Here is an 18,776-nt window from a genome sequence, read left to right as displayed (position 1 = left end):
GCTCAATTACATTATAGCGAGTAACCGAAAATGTGCATGTAATGGCGTTTGTAGGCGACTGTGGGTATGGGTTTGAACATCGTCGGATACCCCAAATACACTTCTACGCTAGTGTACCGTGGGCCATTTGGCTAGGAAAATCTCGTAATCATGAATATTGAATGAGGCAGTTTCATTGGTTCTGCAAGTCCCTGCAAGGAAATTTCTCCGTAGTACAGCCCAACTTCGCCGAAAATCTAGCCAATGAAATTTCGTTTTACATCTATGGTTTGGATTACCTTTCAAAATGGCGTCCTCCATGTGTGATATTTCTAAAGAGTGTGATTTATTTGGTATTGGCAAGTTTGAAGCGCTTCAAGTTGATGTTTTAAGTAAATTGTTAGAAAGGACTGACGTGGTTTTGTTTATGGAGACTAGTGGGGGAAACGATGGGGATTGTCAGGTGCTAGTTATCACACCCTTATTATCCATTATTAAGGAACAATATGAGTGTTTGATGTCCCTAAGTTTTAGTGCTACCTATATAGGAGAGGACATAGAAGAACACATGGCCATACTGGAAAGGAAATTTGAATTCCTGTTTTCATTACCGGAGATTATTCTAGGTGTATCAAAGTGGAGGGATATCTTGTAAGCTTAATATGTTAAATAAGATATGTATACCAATTTCAAAAAGGAAAATGGCAACTGAATTTAAATATAGGCCTTTATTAGATGCATACATGATAAAGAGTACCTTTAAAAATCATAATCAACAAATATTCACAAGTCAGGAATAAAGAAACTTTGAAAACATCGAGGTTTGAAAAAAAGATGGGGAGATATTTCGATCAATTTCATTTGTCTAATGTCTTAGTAGAGAAAAATGTCTCCCACTCATAATGACTATTGGGGAGATTAATAGGCCAGGAATAACTCTCCCCCTCTAGCTTGATACCTGACAATTGAGTTAAGAACAAAGATAAAAAAGCAAAGAACTAACTTTCAACAACATTTAACTTTTAAATCAACCTCAACATGAACCAAACTGGATGACAAGTAAGAAGTCAAATTCTCTGTGAAGGCCCTCTGGCCGGTGAATTTCCCCCAAGTAGTTGACTGCACTCGGAATGATTGTTTTGCATGACTTCTTGATCTGAAAACGCACGCTCATTAGTTAGAACGTCTCCCCCAAATACAACCTTTTCCAAAACCTTATTGTCAATGTGAGGAATTGCTAAATCATGCACCTTCTTTATGATTTGAATCATACCTTAGGAAGAGTTCTCTGGTGCTTCAACAAGGTCACAGTTCAATACCACAGATTTTGTCTTTGTAAGTCAGTTTCAAATCCTCTAGTATAATCTTGCATATACGTTATGGTTTTATTAAGCACGAAACAAGCAACGTCATGCTTAGGCAATGTATATTTCAGTGCGTGACGTCCAGTTTCTGGTGGAATAGGCGTTCACGGAAAACAACTTCATGAAGCATATATTAATTTAAAATTTAAATATAAGAACGTATCAAACATAAACAAATAAAATAAATAAAGCATCTTGTTAAAATGCTGCTTAGAAATTAATTGCATTTAGAAAAGGGGGAGGATAGGGGAGGGAGGATAGAAGAGGAAGGATAGAAAAGCGGGAGAGAGGAAAGGGGAGGGAGGACAGGAGAGAAGAGCGGGGGATAGAGGAGGGACGGGAGAATAGAAGAGGGGAGTGGTAGGAGGATAGAAGAGATGAGGGGTAGGAGGAAAAGGGGAGGGGTGGGAGAGGGGAGGGGTAGAGTAGATGGGTAGGAGGGGAGGGGTATGATAGAAGAGGGGAGGGGTAGGAGGGTAGAAGAGGGGAGGGAGGGGTAGAAGAGGGGAGGGATTTGGGGGTAGAAGAGGGGAGGATTGGGGGTAGAAGAGGGGGATAGAAGAGGGGAGTGGTAGGAGGGTAGAAGAGGGGAGGGGTAGGGGGGTAGAAGAGGGGAGGGGATAGAAGAGGTAGAAGAGGAGGAGGGGTAGGAGGATAGAAGAGAGGGAGGGAAATATAAGAGAAGACGGGATATAGAAGTGGGAAAGGGCGAGAAAGATTGAAGAGGGGTAAGGGATGGAGGGCGAATAAAAAAGTATATAGAAGAAGAGCTGAAGAGAGAACATAAGAGAAGAAGAGAGGGTAAAAAGATAGGAAAGATAGGTAAGATTTAAGGTGAAAGATAAAAGTAAGAGGAGGTGAAGAGGGTGCGAGAAAAAGACACAATTAGAGTTGGCAATAATGAAGAGAGGCGATTGAAAAGTTATCGTAACATGCGCGACCACATACGCATGTACATTGTTGGCTCCAAGAGCCAGTGGGAAAGACAGAAGAGAGGAGACAGATCTCGTACCATGCACGACCACACGTACGGGCGGTGGCTCTGAGAGCCGGGTCGAGAACCAGCACCGCTAGTTCCCGTTCAAATATACCCAAGATATGAAACCCTGGGATTTAGTCATAATACAAAACTTAGAGGTTTAAATGGAACATTTATATAACACTTACCGTGGAAATGTTACTTGTATCAATGTTCGCAGTGGTGCACAGAAAACATGTATGTTATAATATTTTATTTTTAGAGCTTCATTCTGGAGCGACAGTTCATCAAAATTGTGGTATTTGTCCTATTTTAGTGATTAAGTAATATTTTGTATGCCTTCCGGTTTGTTTTCTTCAGTCTATTTATATTATTAATACAATTTATGAATACTCTATAAATAAATGCATTATTATAATAACAATGCTTTACTATAGCGCGTTTGGCCATTACAATAAAAGGTGTGGAAAATGGACGTAAATAAAGGACTGAAACTTATACATACTTAAAAGTTTCATTATTATAGAAAATATTTTATATCTAACTGAAATATATGTTCTATAGCCCATATATACTTCCGTTATTTATTATTGTTGTCATATTTGGGGAAAAGGTAATAGCTCCAACGTTAAATAAAATAAACATTGTACTAGGAAGAGTAATATTAAGAAGACGGGAGACTTCAAAACCGACAGAATATATGTATGATTAAAACATTGTATTTATTCTGTTACATATGATTTCATAGTGGCAGTGGCAGAGGTAGTGGCAGTGGCAGAGGAGTGGCAGTGACAGTGGCAGAGGTAGAGGCAGTGGCAGTAGAAGTGGCAGTGGCAGAGGTAGTAGAAGTGGTAGTGGCAGTAGAAGTGACAGTGGCAGTCGCAGAGGTAATGGCAGTGACTATGGCAGAGGTAGTGACAGTGGCAGAGGCAGTGGTAGTGGCAGTGGCAGTAGCAGTAGCAGAGTAGCGGTATCGGTAGCAGTAGCAGTAGTGAACTCGACGACATGATTGTGTTGTGTGTGTTTGCGTGTATTTTTGAAAATGATATAACTTATGTACTGTTTATATCAGTGTGTTTTTAAATTATATTTAAATATAGTATGAGACTAATGATGACAATTTAAAATAGTTTATAAGACAGCCATACCCGATTTTAACTAAAGTGTGTACCATTTTAAATGCTTTTAAAATCGTATGCAGATGTTGGTTCAATAATAATTGACTATTTCGGACGGAAAAAAATGTTAAAGCTCTTAAAAACGTGACTGAGAAACTAAACATTTTTCTTCTCTTACTTTAAGACACTTTTTTCAACGGTACCTTCGAAAATTAACATCATAATTTTGATCTCGTAACTAAAGATTTTATATCCGCAAAATACGCTCTGCATGGCGATCGAGTGTGCACTTGAGTCAGTTTGGTCAAATTTCTGAAGGAGAAATGTGATATGCTGGCAGAAACCAGTTTAACTACAAAAGATCCGTTGTGCCCTAATTAAACGAATTAACGAATTCATGTATTCCACTTCGCGAATCAGTCACGTGTTCACGGTTTCTCGAGTGCATACATTTACGATATCAACTTCTTGAATTCACGAATTCAACTTCATATATTCAAAAATGTAAATGTGAAATCGAAATGCCACCAAGAGTCTTTAGTATCTAGGACCTGGCAAAATATTTTGTAAAGTTACAATGAAAATAACTATTCCTCGTAAAATTTGACGATTATCAGAGCTGGCTGGACTTACTATGGCCACAGTAATATATTGATTGTTAGGGTCAGCTATACATAAATAATACACAAGAACGTAACGGGAGTGGACGTAACTGTGTTGTACCATTTGTCAAGGCCAACGTTCAATAATTATCGTGTGTGTTAATGTGTAGTGTAATTGACTCGCACGATACTTAAAGCACGGATAAGCGCCGCCGACATGTTAACGTTCCGATATGGAAGTCAGCGTGTCGACGACAACAAAGAAAAATTAATTGAGTAAAATTAATTAATAATAAACTTGCAACAAGTTATTTCGTTAATGTAATATAAGAATTTGTGCAAAATTGTAAGCCTTTTAGAAATCAGAATCACTTAAATTTATTTGAAAAACACAGGCGCACGCACGCACACACACACACACACACACACACACACACACACACACACACACGCGCGCGCGCGCGCGCACACACGCGCACACCCGCGCACACACACGCACACACACGCACACACACGCACACATACGCACACACACACACACACACAGGCGCGCACGCGTACGCACACACGCACGCACGCACGCTAGCAGCGAAAACACACACGCGCGAACACACACACACGCACGCACGCACACACACACGCGAGAACACACTCACGTTACGCAGGCACACACGCACGCACGCTCGCACGCTCGCAAGGACGCACACACAAACACACACACACACACACGCACACACACGCACGCTAGCAGCAAAAACACACACACACGAGCGCGCACGCGCACGCGAACACACACACATACACACACACGTGCGGGCGAACACACACACTTTTTCAAAGACAATGGCTTATATTCCATAAGTAATGGATCCGCTGCCCGTGTCCGCGCCCATGTCCGCTTTCGTGTCCAAGTAGAGATATTCCTTTCATCCCTCAAACAATTTGTATTTAAATTGAGCGTCCAATGTAGATTCGTTTTACAATTAGATTTTGTTTGAAACACATATCGAAAAGAAATAATGAAATGTCAAATCCTTTCCTTTTACGTTTCTCTTCTGCACAATTAGATATTTGTACTTTAGAGAAGAGAATAAAATAAGATTAAATAAACTGGACTGAATGAAAACAAACTGTTAGTAAATTCCGCTGAAGTATTATACTACTTCAATTATAGGTATTCAATTTTCTAGTATCTGTTTTTTATTTGACCAGGTAACAGATTTCTTTTATATTAGCATGAACAAATGATTTTTTTTTAAATTTAAAATGTTGCAAGTATAATGAAATTGTGCACAGTTATAATAGCGAGGATATATAAATGAAGCTTATGTATGTCTTTGGTTATAGCGTAATCTATGAGATGTTTAAAACACTTTTATCTGTGTTGTATTGTAATTTAAATGAAAGTATGTGAGTGTGTATCAGAATTACTGCATCAATGAAATGTCATGTATTCAGTATTGTTGCATTCTTTTTTAATTCGTGAGGAAATCGACAAAAATAATAAATTTATATTATATTAGTCAAAGAACATGTTAAATAATGTAAAACCCCGCTCGTATACGTATAGTGAAAATATAAAACCAGGGGGCAGCCATCTTGAAAAAAAATTAAACACGTGTTGGTTAATATTTTATGTAACAAAACCCCAATATGACGTCTTGGCTATTGAAGAGTGTTTCATTGTTACATGCGATTTCATTGGAAGAAGTGTTTTCTCCCATGCCTCATTCATATTCATATAAACGGAATTTTGTCAGTCCCATGGTACCATTATAAAGTGTAACGGAAAATGTACCTTGGTTGCAGAGGACGGTGTTTGTAGGATTTTGCTACCGTTTGGACATGATGTTTATATTGTCGTGCTTGTCAGATGTAGTTTTGAATATTTTTAAAGCAATGTGTAAGCTTCGTTTTTATAGAGTTTATTCATGTCTATACCGGGCATGGAAATGTTTTGAAAAATGAAAATATATCCAGTAATGTTATATACATTACACTGACAACATTACATTTATGTACTTCATTTTGTTTATCAGTAGAGGATATTTTTATTTGCAAGTATGTGCAAATGGTGTGGTGGAATCATTTTAAGGTCTTGTGGTATGTCCAATGACGTAATAAAAATAAAGAACAATGTAGGTTTAACGGATTTGCGATCATAGTATAACATTCCGTTATAGACGGAATTACGTTCATAGTTTGTATGTTTACGTGGTTGTTAATATGCAAATGAGCAAAGCCCGGGCTCCGTGTGGATTTAGAATTTACTGTATATAAAAGCCCGTGGATCCCTTAATGGTCGAGCATGCTTTTCTCGGAAGGGATCTGTTGGCCTTGTTGATGCCGCACGTTACTTAGGTTTTCCCGATCATGATTGATTTTACTAAGCAGCTGCCCCAGGCAACTATTGAAGAGTGTTAGGGGCGGCCTTTAGGCTGTGCAGGCGTCTGTAAATATAGTTAAAAGCATCGCAGTTAAGTTTTCATTTTTGTTTGAAAACAACACTTCCAGACCAAACTATACAAGTTCGGTAAATGCCTACTCATTGTTAAATGTCTTATTTACTTTAACAAACATATGACAATGAATCAAATCATGGTTGAACCATCTAGCATCATTAGTTAACTTTCGTATTTATAGGTTATTAAGATGAATGGTGTGTGTGGTTAAAAACAGGCTGAACTTTCTTGATCTACTTGATCTTCTTTATGTTTACATTTTCACCGCATTGTTTGTTGTCGTTCACTGGATACGTTCGGAGCTCCTCGGCCATTTTATCGAAAACAACCTCGGATGTATTTGGACGGTTTACATACTCAAAAAGTGGTACGTTTAAGTCCGCTGCAAGTAGATCGCGTAGTAATTTTATTTAGCAGTTAAACTTTGTGACATTACTCTTGGGATTCTTAAATATGTTTGCAATAATACAATTCAATGGCAATCAATTTAAACTTAGACCAATAAATACAACTCTAAAACACTACATTTAATTAATGATATAATTCAAAATTTTACGAACTACTTCAACTGATGTACCTGCATACATCCGAGGTTGTTTTTGACAAAAATGGCCGAGGAGTTCCGAATGCACTGGATATAGTCATTTTGCCGAATACACAGTGGTTACGTTCAACCAATTTTATAGTTCTTAGGAGAAACGTTAATGATCTTTTCTAACGTTTGTAGCACCCTCACTATCAAACAGCGTGCTATACACTAAGCCGTTCAATCGTATACTAATAAAGTCAATACAACTACGTCCGATGATGCAAGTTTTATTGTAAGCAATTGTTTATATCGTAATTGTCAATTATTTTGTTCTATTATACGAGAGCAAAGCTGACTGTCAGATCTTGACCAGGTAGGCTGACTAGACTCAGTCCGAAGACCTGAAGATTTGAACCCAATTACATTCACGACTATCAGAATCCTAACCAAAAACAGACTACTTCTCGAACTCCCAAACTAAGGTTTTTTACTCCCTAGTTGGCCCCAATTGTAGCTGTCTATTCAGAAGTGTTTCCTAATTCCCCTTTAACGATATAATGTGATACATTTAATCTCACGTGATAATAACCAAAGTATTTAACTGGCTATCGCCACAAAAAGAGCTTGTCAATCAATAGTTTCAGTGACGTCAAAAAAACTAGACCAAACCACTTTTAGTAAACACGGTAATTAAGCTAATTTCTGGACAGTACTTAAAATAGCCATTAGTGGTTGACCATAGCCTTAGCCGATTGATCTTCAATGGTACCAAGTAACATATGAGTTTAACAAAAGGCAGGTCCTTTGATAAGTATTATTCAAGTCTAAGGGCCATTCTTAGCATATGCTTAAGCGATTAACTGTACTCTCAGAATATCTAATCGACACCTGCCGGTAATGGTAATGAAGCTCCAATGAAAATAAACGCTATGGCATTTTGACCACTTAATAGTGAAAGAAAGAAATGAAGACCTTAACATCGATGAATAATTATTTGCGGGGGCCATTGTGTTACACGTTGTTTAATGTTAGGTTCAAAAGTGCAGCTTTATCCCCATGTATGGTGTTGGGGGTCGTGAAGCACTAGAAATCAGTGCTTTCTTACTTGCGAATTAGTAAATTTACTATAAAATTTGAAATTTATTTAGTTGTGTCTGACCTCAACTTTTCCAATGGGAAGGACATTTTCCAATGGGAATGGCTTTTCAAGGTTTTTCCATTGGAAAATTGGCTTCATTTAAATTGTGGGAGAAAATGGAACATAATTTTTAAAATAGAAATAGACTGTCTTTTTGAAATATTTTACACTAACTACATGTAAAATAATTTATTTATTAAAATAAAGAAGCGATATATTCAGTCTAGAGTTTTTGCCCTCAAAACTTATCATTTTGATAAAGGTTACCCAGGGTCAGTGTTTATTAGCACCTCTGTGATAATGATCTAAAGCAAGCCACAGAGTTATAAATACTGACTGCCCAGCTGGTATTAAATTTCTAACACATGTTTTCTGAGAACCGAGCTGTACATCGTATTTTCACTTTTTGTCGTTCAGAACATTTCCGAACCGATTTATTATACTTTAAATGTAGAAGATTTGTATTGCATTTCTTTATAATAAGGCACTTAGAACACAACATTGAACACTTCAGGGTACATGGAATGATCATTTCAAGGCCAGACCATGAAAAATATCCCTTTTTTTCAATATTCATTTTTTCTTTATTAAATTTATTAAATTAGTTTTACTTTCTTTGTGACTTATATGCTATCAACATGGATTGCTTAAATTTCAAATACATTAAATTATCACGAAAAGCCCGCGCACTCCTATTTCAGCTGATACTTTGGAAGTTAACACATTCTTGGTTTTTATTTTTTTTTGAGAATGAAAAAAACACAATCGTAAATACGTGCAGTTTAAATGTTTTCTGCAACATCATATCGGTGTAACAGATATTGATATTAATATCTGACGTGAATAAAATGAGCTTCATCATTATGTCTCACGTTCTTTTCAACACAAGCTAATGGCATTTTATTAACAAGTCAATGTTATCAATTACCATATAATTGCGTTCAAAACATACCACAGGTGCAAATTTGCATACGTGGCATAAAAACGCAACATATCGTAACGAATAGATGATATAACTGTTTCATGATGTACTTCATACGGACATAAAATACTACGCATTTCAAAATGCAGATGAAAATCATCATTTGAATGTGAAAATGCAAATATGATCAATATCGAGAGCGCTGTTTTGATAAAATCTTCGTTTTATTTGAAGTCATAATATAAATACAATATATGTTGATAAAGATTTGTAGTTTATTTTTATTTTTCAAAACTGGTACACATATTAGTTTAAAATTTAATTATAAGAACGTATCAAACATAAACAAATAAAATAAATAAAGCATCTTGTTAAAAATGCTGCTTTGAAATTAATTTCATGTAGAAAAGGGGGAGGATAGAAAAGCGGGAGAGAGGAAAGGGGAGGACAGGAGAGAAGAGCGGGGGATAGAGGAGGAACGAGAGAATAGAAGAGGGATAGGAGGGGTAGGAGAGATGAGGGGTAGGAGGAAGAGGGAGGAGGGAAGAAGAGGGGAAGGGTAGGAGGGTAGAAGAGATGAGGGGTAGGAGGAAGAGGGGAAGGGTAGGAGGGTAGAAAAGGGGAGGGGTAGGAGGGAAGAAGAGGGGAGGGGTAGAGTAGAAGAGGGGATGGGTAGGAGGGTAGAAAAGGGAAGGGGTAGTAGGGGAGGGGTAGAGTAGAAGAGGGGATGGGTAGGAGGGTAGAAAAAGGGAGGGTATGATAGAAGAGAGGAGGGGTAGGACTGTAGAAGAAAGGAGGGAGGGAGGGGTAGGAGGGTAGAAGAGGGGAGGGGTAGAAGGGCAGGTAGAAGAGGGGAGGGGTAGGAGGGTAGAAGAGGGGAGGGACTGGGGGGTAGAAGAGGGGGATAGAAGAGGGGGAGGGGGAAGAAGGGAGTGGTAGGAGGTTAGAAGAGGGAAGGGGATAGAAGAGGTAGGAGAGAGGGAGGGAAATATAAGAGAAGACGGGATATAGAAATGGGAAAGATAAGAGGGTAATAAGATAGGAAAGAGTTAAAGTGAGAGATAAAAGTAAGAGGAGGTGAAGAGGGTGCGAGAAAAAGACACAATAGTGTTGGCAGTAATGAAGAGAGGCGATTGAAAAGTTATCGTAACATGCGCGACCACATACGCATGTACATTGTTGGCTCCAAGAGCCTGTGGGAAAGACAGAAGAGAGGAGACAGATCTCGTTCCATGCACGACCACACGTACGAGCTGTGGCTCTGAGAGCCGGGTCGAGAACCAGCTAGTTCCCATACAAATTTACCCAAGATATGAAACCCTGGGATTTTGTCATAATACAAAACTTAGAGGTTTAAATGGCACATTTATATAACACTTACCGTGGAAATGTCATTTGTATCAATGTTCGCAGTGGTGCACAGAAAACATGTATGTTATAATATTATATTTTTAGAGCTTCATTCTGGAGCGAAAATTCATCAAAATTGTGGTATTTGTCCTATTTTAGTGATTTAGAAATATTTTGAATGCCTTCCGGTTTGATTTCTTCAGTCTATTAATATTATTAATACAAGTTGTAAATATTCTATAAATAAATGCATTATTGTAATAACAATGCTTTACTTTAGCGCTTTTGACCATTACAATAAAAGGTGTGAAAAATGGTCGTAAATAAAGGTCTGAAACTTATACATACTCAAAAGTTAAATGTTACAGAATATAATTTATATCTCACTGAAATAGATGTTCTATAGCTCATATATACTTCCGTTATTTATTATTGTTGTCATATTTTGGGCAAAGGGAATGGCTCCAACTGTAAATAAAATAAACTTTGTACATAGAAGAGTAGTATTACGAAGACAGGAGTCCTCAAAACCGACAGAATATACTTATGATTAAAACATTGTATTTATTGTATAACATATGATTTCATAGTTAACTCTGAAGGTGGTAGTGGCAGTTGAAGTCGCAGTGGCAGAGGAAGTGATAGTGGTTGTGGCAGAGGCAGTGGCAGTGGAAGTGGAATTGGCAGTGGCAGAGACACTGACAGTGGTAGTGGTAGTGGCAGTGGAATTGGTAGTGGCAGTGAAAGTGGCAGTAGCAGTGTCAAAGGCAGAGATAGTGGCAGTGGCAGTGCAGAGGTAGTGGTAAACACAGTAGCAGGGGCAGTGGAAGTGTTAGAAGAAGTGTCAATGGCAGTGGTAGTGGCAGTGGCAATGGCAGAGGCAGTGAAAGTGGCAGTAGCGGTAGCAGTAGTGAACTCGACGACATGATTTTGTTGTGTGTGTTTGCGTGTATTTTTTAAAATGATATAACTTCTGTACTGTTTATATCAGTGCTTTTTTAAAATATATTTAACTATAATATGAGACTAATGAAGACAATTTAAAATAGTTTATTAAACTAAAGTGTCTACAATTTTAAATGCTTTTAAAATCGTATGCAGATGTTGGTTTAATAATAATTGACTATTTCGGACGGAAACATGTTGGTAGAGTATGGTGTTTCCGGACATCCTAACCCCCTCCCCACCCCCATGACAGCTGTTTAGTAGAGTATGGTGTTTCCGGACATCCTAACCCCCTCCCCACCCCCATGACAGCTGTTTAGTAGAGTATGGTGTTTCCGGACATCCTAACCCCCTCCCCACCCCCATGACAGCTGTTTAGTAGAGTATGGTGTTTCCGGACATCCTAACGCCCTCCCCACCCCCATGACAGCCGTTTAGTAGAGTATGGTGTTTCCGGACATCCTAACCCCCTCCCCACCCCATGACAGCCGTTTAGTAGAGTATGGTGTTTCCGGACATCCTAACCCCCTCCCCACCCCCATGACAGCCGTTTAGTAGAGTATGGTGTTTCCGGACATCCTAACCCCCTCCCCACCCCCATGACAGCCGTTTAGTAGAGTATGGTGTTTCCGGACATCCTAACCCCCTCCCCATCCCCATGACAGCCGTTTAGTAGAGTATGGTGTTTCCGGACATCCTAACCCCCTCCTCACCCCCATGACCGCTGTTTAGTAGAGTATGGTGTTTGCGGACATCCTAACCCCCTCCCCACCCCCATGACATCTGTTTAGTAGAGTATGGTGTTTGCGGACATCCTAACCCCCTCCACACCCCCATGACCGCTGTTTAGTAGAGTATGGTGTTTGCGGACATCCTAACCCCCTCCCCACCCCCATGACAGCCGTTTAGTAGAGTATGGTGTTTGCGGACATCCTAACCCCCTCCCCACCCCCATGACAGCTGTTTAGTAGAGTATGGTGTTTCCGGACGTCCTAACCCCCTCCCCACCCCACCCCCATGACCGCTGTTTAGTAGAGTATGGTGTTTGCGGACATCCTAACCCCCTCCCCACCCCCATGACAGCCGTTTAGTAGAGTATGGTGTTTGCGGACATCCTAACCCCCTCCCCACCCCCATGACAGCCGTTTAGTAGAGTATGGTGTTTGCGGACATCCTAACCCCCTCCCCACCCCCATGACAGCCGTTTAGTAGAGTATGGTGTTTGCGGACATCCTAACCCCCTCCCCACCCCCATGACAGCTGTTTAGTAGAGTATGGTGTTTGCGGACATCCTAACCCCCTCCCCACCCCCATGACCGCTGTTTAGTAGAGTATGGTGTTTGCGGACATCCTAACCCCCTCCCCACCCCCATGACCGCCGTTTAGTAGAGTATGGTGTTTGCGGACATCCTAACCCCCTCCCCACCCCCATGACCGCCGTTTAGTAGAGTATGGTGTTTCCGGACGTCCTAACCCCCTCCCCACCCCCATGACCGCCGTTTAGTAGAGTATGGTGTTTCCGGACGTCCTAACCCCCTCCCCACCCCCATGACCGCTGTTTAGTAGAGTATGGTGTTTCCGGACATCCTAACCCCCTCCCCACCCCCATGACCGCTGTTTAGTAGAGTATGGTGTTAACGGACGTCCTAACCCCCTCCCCACCCCCATGACAGCTGTTTAGTAGAGTATGGTGTTTCCGGACATCCTAACCCCCTCCCCACCCCCATGACAGCTGTTTAGTAGAGTATGGTGTTTCTAACAGTAGAAAATGTGGGACGCAACACCGTGAATAACCAAATTTGAAATTAGCAAAACATATTCCTTTGGGAGATGACCCAGACCCCAAATTATATCACGTGAAGGGCCACCGCCTCCCAAATGACCCCATCACCCAAAAACATTAGTACGGTACCTTCGAAAATTAGCATCATAATTCTGATCTAGTAACCAAAGATTTTATATCCGCAATATAGCTCTGCATGGCGATCGAGTGAGCACTCGAGTCAGTCTGGTCAAATATCTGAACGAGAAATGTGATGTGCTGGCAGAAACCAGTTTATATACAAAAGACCCGTTGAGCCATAACTACATGAATTAACGAATTTATGGAGTTCACTTCACGAATCAGTCACGCTTTAATGGTTTCTCGAGTGCATACATTTTACGATATCAACTCCATGAATTCACGATTTCAAATTCATGTTTTCAAGAATGTTATTGTGAAATCGAAATGCCACCAGGAGTCTTTCGTATCTAGGACCTGGCAAAATATTTTGTAGAGTAACAATGAAAATAACTATTGCTTGTAACATTTGACGATTATAAGAGCTGGCGGGACTTTCTATGGCCACAGTAATATATTGATTGTTAGGGTCCGCTATACATAAATAATACACAAGGACGTAGCGGGAGTGGACGTAACTGTGTTGTACCATGTTGTCAAGGCCAACGTTCAATAATTATCGTGTGTGTTAGTGTGTAGTGTAATTGACTCGCATGATACTTATAGCACGAATAAGCGCCGTCGACATGCTAACGTACCGATATGGAAGTTAGTGTGCCAACGTCAACAAAGAAAAAATAATTGAGTAAAATTTATAAATAATAAACTTGCAACAAGTTATTTCGTTATAATATAAGAATTTGTGCAAAATTGAAAGCCTTTTAGAAATCAGAATTTCTTAAATTTATTTGAAAAACACAGGCGCACACACACGCACACACGCACGCACGCACGCACACACACACACACACACACACACACACACAGGCGCACGCGCGTACACACACACGCACGCACGCACGCTAGCAGCGAAAACACACTCACGCGCGCGCGAACACACACGCACGCGCACGCGAACACACACACACACGCGCGCGCGCGTACGCGAGAACACACACACACACACGCAACGCAGGTACACACGCACGCACGCACGCCAGCAGCGAAACACACACACGCACGCTAGCAGCGAAAACGCACACACGCGCGCATAAGCGAACAACGGCTTGTATTCCATAACTTATGGATCCGCTGTCCGTGTCCGCGCCCATGTCCGCTTTCGTGTCCAAGTAGAGCTATTCTTTTCATCCCTCAAACAATTTGTATTTAAATTGAGCATCCAGTATAGATTCGTTTTACAATTAGATTTTGTTTGAAACACATATCGAAAAGAAAAAAAGAAATGTCGAATCCTTTCCTTTCACGTTTCTCTACTGCACAATTAGATATTTGTACTTTAGTTTTCTTTCGTCGTATACTTATACCCAAGTGCAAAATCGTATTATGTCAATGTTAATAACTTTTCTAAAACCAGTTTTTATCTGCGCTCTTTTGGGGTTGTTTTGTTATCGCTGATGTGGACAATAACGTTTAAGTCACAGTCTCAAACTACACTATTGTTTACTCACATGCACACACTTTTTTTGAGTCCATGCCTATGCATTTTATATAATTATAATTGTATGCATATTTGACTATTTTACTGAAACATATATTTTTTGCTTACGTTTGCTGGGGTCATTGAGGCAGTAGCCTGGCACAGGGGTGGTTGGGTTGAACAGCAACAACAACATTTAAGGACATTACTGCTTTTAACAACCTCTGTAATAATTATCAATTCAGATTGTGAAACAAAAACCATGATAAGTTAAAATTTTAAGAAATATAAACATATATATGTATGTGTATAGATTGTTTGCCATCTATTTCCATTGCATGAACATTTTGTTCAATTGATTTATTTTCAGGCATACTACTGTTAGATTGAATACCATTTAGTACCACGAAGTCACGATTTGTTTTTGGAATACTTTTATACTTGTTTTCTGTGTTTAGAACATAACGTCTCACAACATTTTTTATCTTTTCTTCCTGCTCGGTAACAACGTTCCTTTTCGAGGATGCTAGTGTACGACACAGAAAGTCCTATATCATAAAGAATGTTAATGCCATAAAATGAAATGCCACACATTTTTGTAATAAAAGCAAATGTATTGGTATTTGTTTGAAGGGAATCATTCATTTTTCGTACTGTATGACTATATATCAGCATTGTTTATTTCATGTAGAAATGTGACCAAATACTTTTATTAATGTAGGATATCGTCAAAAAATCTTCTTAAAGATCGTTTGTTGAAGCGTTTTAACAAGAAACCCGACAATGCGACGAAACCAGGTCTTTAATGATTGACAGAGAAACTTCAGCCTGTGTTATGAGAATCAGTTTCAACTGTTTTATTTCTTTAAAACAGTGACACTGACCCTCAGGGCCCAGAATGCAATCCCATGAAAGATCTCCATCAATTCTTCCTATATACCAAGTTTTGTCACAACATGTCAACGTTAACTAAAGATACTAGTATATAGTTTCAACCATTTGTCTATGTATAGTAACAGTGACCTTGACCTATTGGTCCCAAACACAATTCAATGATAGGTCCCTATAAACTCTTTCTATATATACCAAGTTTGGTGACAATATGAAAACCCTAACCGAAGATATATCATTTCATTCATATTTCTAGTTTTAGTAACAGTGACCTTGAACTTGAGCCTACGGACCCTAAACGCAATCCCATGAAACCTGGTTAAAAAAATCCCCCAAAAAGAGATATGAAAGAAACTGTAGTAAATCACCGGAAACAACATTTCTATATTTAGTGATCTTAACCTTTGACGGAACGGATCCAAAAGGAATCCAAAGCGAGCTATCCACATGTTCTTACTAAATACCAAGTTTAAGGTCCATATGATGAACGAAACTAAAGTTATTCTCTGAAAACCCCTAGTTTGACGACCGACAGACCGCCCCCTCTCCCCCCTCCGCCCAACAACACACACCATTTTTATAACACGGTTTTTGTTGTTAACCGGGTTAAAACGTACGTCAGAATATGCTTTCTAACGCAAAAAAGCGTTCATGTTATGAATAATGAATAATTTAAGGCTTGGACATACAATTTTTTGTTCAAATGAGAATCTACCAGTTGCAGTTTGGTGCTAAAAAGTATTAGTAAAATTAATGAATTTTAAAAAAGTTGCCGATATCATATTTTAGCAAGCCTCTTTAAAGTAAACGAGCTTTGCATTAATATCATTTAGGTTAAGCGTATATGCTTGTTTTAATGGCACACAACCGAATTTGGCCTCGGGCTATCATTTTTTTACTTTTATTAAAGCTGCACTCTCGCGTTTTACCTGTTACCTATTAACTGTTTTTACAACTATTTTTGTCTTCGAATGAGCCAATTTTTGTGTAAACGTCTGGAAACTAGTGATATAAGACTGCTGACAAAAGATCTGATTCTGAGACAAAAAAAAAATCATAACTTTCAATCTGTTAGAGTGCAGCTTTAAGGTATCCTGTAAATTATTGATAAAAATGAAATAAAGGCAAGATTGTAGTTAAGATCAAATTAATATAGATTCGGAGGTGACTCAAAATATGTATCACATTTAAGTAACTTTCTGTTTGATATCTTTAAATGACTGATATCATTAAACTTCCTCATAATTTCAAAATACAATATGAAAATATTGTTATCAACAAAACTATCAAGAAAACACCTCTTTTGTCAACCCGCAGCTGTCAACTACCATACCCAGAAGAAGTTGAATGAGGTTAAAATGCTGGAGACTGGTATAAAGAAGAATGCTGGTTTACATCACAATCCAATGGATTTTATCTCTCTTGTTGGAATCAATGAAGGAACTGAAAAGCTCTATTAAAAGTGGAAATTGTCTCCTCATTTCTTGGTGCGCATTTTGCCAATCCAAAGTTAGGAGGTCACTTTGAACAACGTTTCACGCCTTTTAATAATGTCATTGACTTCATCACCAATTGCTTTGGAAACAGTTTTTGCCATTGCTATATGTATTTACTGTCCTTGGAAATTGTTTCTATTATGGCTGTATGGGTAGTGTTGTTGACAAACCATATTCATAGCACATTGCAGGACTTCATTATTGATGACTTTAGTGCGATGTTCTCCACTGCTATATTTGACAGTCTCCTAAATGTCCACGGCTAGCTAAATCTCTTCTGGGCCTATTGCAGAAATCATGAAACCCATTTGAATTGTCACTGAAGTTATTTGAGTCCTTAAAATTTGAGTCTGTCTGGTAAAAAAATGGCAAAAATCGATAGAAAATGAAAATAAAATATAAAGTATTGGAAACAGGTTCTGTGATCTCTAATGGTTCATGATGATATGCATTTTAATGTAATGATATATTACAAATAAATTATTTAATCATAAAACAATTGACCAAAAGTTCAACGCAAGACAGTCGTAACACCATATGAAAAAAGGAAATATGTATGTTATGTGCTAAGCATCTATGGAAACAGCACGAAGTATTCATAAGGGTATTATTACATGTATTACTTAATATATATCTACACTTTATAGTCATCTGAATGAGAACAAGTCTGTGTTGCTTTCTCAGACTCCGCCATTTGTTGTCTTTTATTCGGACTGCGAACCATCTAAGCTTGACCCGAAAACATCTAAGACGGACTTGTAAACAACGATCTTTTGCTCCTTGGTGCTACTCCAGAACGGGACTGTAGTGTTCTCTTCTTCTTAGATTTATTTGCTGAAAGATAAAATAAGATTAAATAAACTGGACTGAATGAAAACAAACTGTAAGTAAATTCCGCTGAAGTATTATACTACTTCAATTATAGGTATTCAGTTTGCTAGTATCTGTTTTTATTTGACCATGTAACAGATTTCTTTAATATAAGCATGAACAAATGTTGTTGTTTTTTAAATTTAAAATATTGTAAGTATAACGAAATTGTGCACAGTTATAATAGCGAGGACCATTTTATCAACGAGCGTAAAATAATGGGGGATATGGTATCAACGAGCGTAGAATAATGAGGGATATGTTATCAACGAGCGTAGAATAATGAGGGATATGGTATCAACGAGCGTAGAATAATGGGGGATATGTTATCAACGAGCGTAGAATAATGAGGGATATGTTATCAACGAGCGTAGAATAATGGGGGATATGTTATCAACGAGCGTAGAATAATGGGGGATATGTTATCAACGAGCGTAGAATAATGGGGGATATGTTATCAACGAGCGTAGAATAATGAGGGATATGGTATCAACGAGCGTAGAATAATGAGGGATATGTTATCAACGAGCGTAGAATAATGAGGGATATGTTATCAACGAGCGTAGAATAATGGGGGATATGTTATCAACGAGCGTATAATAATGGGGGATATATTATCAACGAGCGTATAATAATGGGGGATATATTATCAACGAGCGTAGAATAATGGGGGATATGTTATCAACGAGCGTAGAATAATGAGGGATATGTTATCAACGAGCGTAGAATAATGAGGGATATGTTATCAACG

General features: G+C 38.8%; 1 pseudogene; it reads right to left on the bottom strand.

Annotated features, from left to right (window-relative positions):
* Nucleotides 1-1,012: 1,012 nt before the first annotated feature.
* On the bottom strand, nt 1,013-17,256 carry LOC128226399 (uncharacterized; annotated as a pseudogene).
* Nucleotides 17,257-18,776: the final 1,520 nt, after the last annotated feature.

Source organism: Mya arenaria, chromosome 1, assembly GCF_026914265.1.
Source record: "Mya arenaria isolate MELC-2E11 chromosome 1, ASM2691426v1".
In the NCBI taxonomy this organism is placed as follows: Eukaryota; Metazoa; Mollusca; class Bivalvia; order Myida; family Myidae; genus Mya; species Mya arenaria.
Note: the sequence above shows the minus strand (reverse complement) of the source record. Positions and strands in the feature narration are given on the sequence as shown.